Source organism: Sipha flava, unplaced genomic scaffold, assembly GCF_003268045.1.
Source record: "Sipha flava isolate LNK unplaced genomic scaffold, YSA_version1 79_pilon_pilon, whole genome shotgun sequence".
Lineage (NCBI taxonomy): Eukaryota > Metazoa > Arthropoda > Insecta > Hemiptera > Aphididae > Sipha > Sipha flava.
Genome location: NW_020273620.1, coordinates 5,652 through 9,759, shown reverse-complemented (window position 1 = coordinate 9,759; position 4,108 = coordinate 5,652). Strand labels below are relative to the sequence as shown.

Here is a 4,108-nt window from a genome sequence, read left to right as displayed (position 1 = left end):
ACGATGTGTTAAAGAACAAAACTTAAACAAAAACATAATCTCAGTCAGACATTTTATATAATATAAATACTTTCTTAGTATTAAATGTTAGAAACATTGTGTTAAAAAATAAAAATAAATACTCCTAGAATAGTATAGGTTAATATTAAAAAATAACATTCTACTAATCTTCATTAGTATCCAAACCGGAATTTTCAATAATATCATTTTGAATATTTGTTGATTGTAGTGCTATATATACCACAAACATTCACTAGGTACATATTTTGAACTAAGATCGTTTATATCTTTGAGCTTAGCCGGTTTTATAGCTAATGGTCCATTATAAAGTTTTTCTGATGGTAGTGTAAGATTTAATTGAGTATTTATTTTTTGAAGAATGAAATTTTCTTCAGCTGTTGAATTTACTGAGATACTAGCATGAAGTCCTTCATCTGTATATTTCATATAACAATAACTTAAAATAGAAAATTTAACTTTGTTTCTATTAGTTACTAAGTTTTTAGTGTGATCTGCATAATTTAATATCATATCTTGATGTACTAGAACAACAGAAATTTTTTTACAATTGGTTGTTATAAAACTTTTATACTCTTTTTTTATTTATTCTTTTTTTTTTTTTTTGTTTATAAATTTTTTTATTCAATCTGTTCAAAGTAAACAATAAGAACAATTGAGGACATTATATAAGAGAGTAAAGTAAATAAAAATAATAAAAATAATTAAAAATAAAAGTGACAGTGTTAAATGACAGAGTGTAGAAGCTTCCCAGTGGAGGTACTACTATATTTTTTTATACTCTTAAGGTAAAAACACACATTCTAGCTTTCTTCTTTTTTTTCTATTAACCCAAATGCCCAGTCACAGGGAAGGAAACTGTGACCAGGTTCAAGATAACAGTGAACAATTTTTCAACCCAAATAAGTTTTCCATTGCTAATGTGTATAAATATTGTACAAGGGCATTGTTTTTATTCTGAGCACTGCAGTTGTCTGTAAAAATAAATTCAGTTTCAACTTAGCTCTCCATTATTTCAGAAAAATAGTGGTGAAGAAAACTTAAGACTTAATTTTAGCCTTTTCGTCCTGTCGCTTCATTGTATAGAAAAAAATATAACATGGGATATGTGGTATATTCTGTTGGTAGTCAAAAGCCAATACATTCAATTTATTTGTATTAATTATTGCTTCTTATGCTTTTTGTTTAATATCAACATAAAACTTATTGGCCTTCATAATAAGTAATCGTTTTTAAATCGTTATGAATGCCCATTGTCACAGTATCATATTATGAGATGTTCGTGTAATGTATAAACAGCATCACCAACCAAACGTGAGTTTTTGGTAAATTTAGTTGCATTATTAAGGTATTTTTTTAGTTCATATAATCTGAATACCCGTTGGTTATGCACTGATCCAACATTTCCAGCATAACAATGAATAAAACGGCATTGATGGTCGCATAAAACCTATTGAAAAATTAGTTGATTAACAGTAAATAAAAATGAAAATATAAACATACTTGTTTGAATTAATTGAATTGATTGAATTGAATTATGACCTTTTTAATTAACATAAGCTTCTTGGTGGTCATGTGGCACAGGAATGTTAATATATCCCATCAATCACTCCAAAAATATCTGGAAAGGTATTGATTGAAAAAAATCCATTTGACATTTCCTTGGTTTTTTCCTCATCTGACCAAGTGATGAAAGCTGGAGCTAAAATTTCCAAAGCAACCACAAATCTTCATATACATCATAATGCAGATGCTCGTCCCACATCAAATTTTTCACAAATCAATCTAAAAATGTAATAAATTAATATTTTTGGATAGAACTAAATATAATTAAATATTTTTGCATTATAAGGTAAAAATAATAATATATATGTATAAAAAATTACCTATAAGAGTCAGGAATAGCCATTTTCCAAATTGCAATTAAAAACTGTTTGTTAGATGAAATAAATTTGTAACCCGGCTTTTTTCTATTTAACTTTGGAGAAATTAGGGTCAATACAGATTCAAAGGTGATTGGAAGCATCCTGAAAATAATAGAATATTATTTAATGAAAGATATTTAAAATTTACCAGTATTTATAAATTTAATAATTATAGTATTTTAATTAGTAATAAATATCAACCTTTTAAATTTTAAATATTGAACATTGTAATATTTCTAATTTCTATATAAGTAGTTCATAATAGTAAGTAGTACATAATAGTTGTAGTATAGTTACAGATATCATATTTCTAATCAAATTTACAAACTGAAACTGTTCTGAGATCTGAGAAGGTATTAGGATAAGTCAGTGCCGGGTTAAGGGGGGGGGCAAAGGAGGCAGCTGCCCCGGGCGGCAAATTTCTAAGGGCGGAAAATTTTTAAGGCGAAAACATAAGATTTAAAGTGTTCTAAAATGAATGTATAAAATACTAATAGTGTGCTACAAAGTATGAATTGGAATGATCTTATAAAAGAGTTTGTGGCCTAGAAAGCTAGAAAAAAAATATAAATTTCTAATATTAAATTTACAATTTGTATTTAAATGTTTATACTAAAACTGCACTGTAACCTTTATTAATAAAGTTTTATTAACCAAAAAGCTACTGGTGCTTTATGTAACTTTTTAAAATTTATATGTATGAAGAGCGAATGTGTCAAACGTTCTATGTGCCGAAAACCAAAATGTTCAGAAAACAAAAAACAATACAACATTCAATATAATATATTATAATATTGTGTAAAAATATATGTTATATATTTACACAACATTTATAGTCTAGTTAAGTTCAATTATTATAATTATCATTTAATATTAGTTAAAATTAAACATTTGCTAATGACAGTTTCAAGTTCCAAATCATATAATATTAAAACTCTAAGTGCCAAATGGTGTGATTATTGTTCCAAGTAACAATATTTTTTTGGAAATCACAGAGAATTATTCTTTATTATATTAATATAAAAAAATTACGACTTTAACGTAAAATAAACATATTTTCTTCATTAAGTCATTGAAAATTTAAAAAACATTATCCTTTTAAGTATCACATATTGATAAATAAAATAACAAACTGAATAAAAATTAAAAAAAACTCTTGATTAAACTTTATATCGACTTGATACATTTTAGAACGTAAAATAAACATATTTCCTTCACTTTAGAATATAACAAAAATCAATTCGTTTTTTAATTATAACAAATAATAAATTAACAAATCTAATTAAAATTTAAAGAAAACTCTTGGTTAAACATAATAATAACAGTCAAAGAAGTTCAGGACGTAATATTTTTATAAAAGTTTCTATGCTCTTCGGGTAGAAAAGGAATCATGGCCAGAAGATCTTTTTTCTTCTGATTTTTAAGTTGTTCTGTAAGAGCATTTCTTTTAAAAACATCAAAACCTTTCCAATGTTCTTCATCAGAAAATGTTTTTTTTATAATAGACTTTTTCGGGAGTCAAAGACGAAACTTTAATCTTTGAACATGTAGAAATTGGTGACTTGGTAGCGTTCAGAAAATTATTAGCAATATCTTTAAATGAAAAAAAGTGGTTTTCGTCCATCGGAATCACTTGAAATGGATTTGTTAACTTTGCTGTTCTTACCATCTTTTGCAAATCAGAAGGAGCGAAATTTGTACACACTTGACGTCTTTTTTCGATTATAGCAAAATCACGATCGCAAGATAAAAACGAGTGACCACTTACATTAGGTACTAACCTCGATTAATGGTTTCGGGATTGCCTGAATTATATGACTTCTCCTCGTCACATACGATTTACCACTTATTCTTTGTTTAGTCTGTTCATTTCTTTTTTTCTTACCACTTCGTAAATTTACACTTTCAGTCTCCATAATATTGGTAATAATTGTTGTAATTTGAAAATAGAACAAAATAACGATTACAATAACATCAGTATTAGTAGTTTGAATAATGACAACGGATTATATCATAACATTATTGTTATCAATTATCATAAAATAATTGAATTCGTGCAAGGCACATAGAACGCAAGGTTTATAGATAATAGAGGTTGCCTCAAAGTGATGTAAACAAATCAAAACCCACCGCTCCGTCCCCTATCTAGTGATGTCATCCGTCGT

At 26.9% G+C, this 4,108-nt stretch overlaps 1 long non-coding RNA gene across 1 annotated transcript; it reads right to left on the bottom strand.

The window, feature by feature from the left end:
- Nucleotides 1-700: 700 nt before the first annotated feature.
- LOC112692990 lies at nucleotides 701-3,890 on the bottom strand. Its single transcript, XR_003149446.1, has 4 exons — nucleotides 3,725-3,890; nucleotides 1,905-2,045; nucleotides 1,522-1,803; nucleotides 701-1,468 (listed from the first exon to the last, which is right to left on the bottom strand). It is a non-coding gene; the product is annotated as an uncharacterized LOC112692990 (long non-coding RNA).
- Nucleotides 3,891-4,108: the final 218 nt, after the last annotated feature.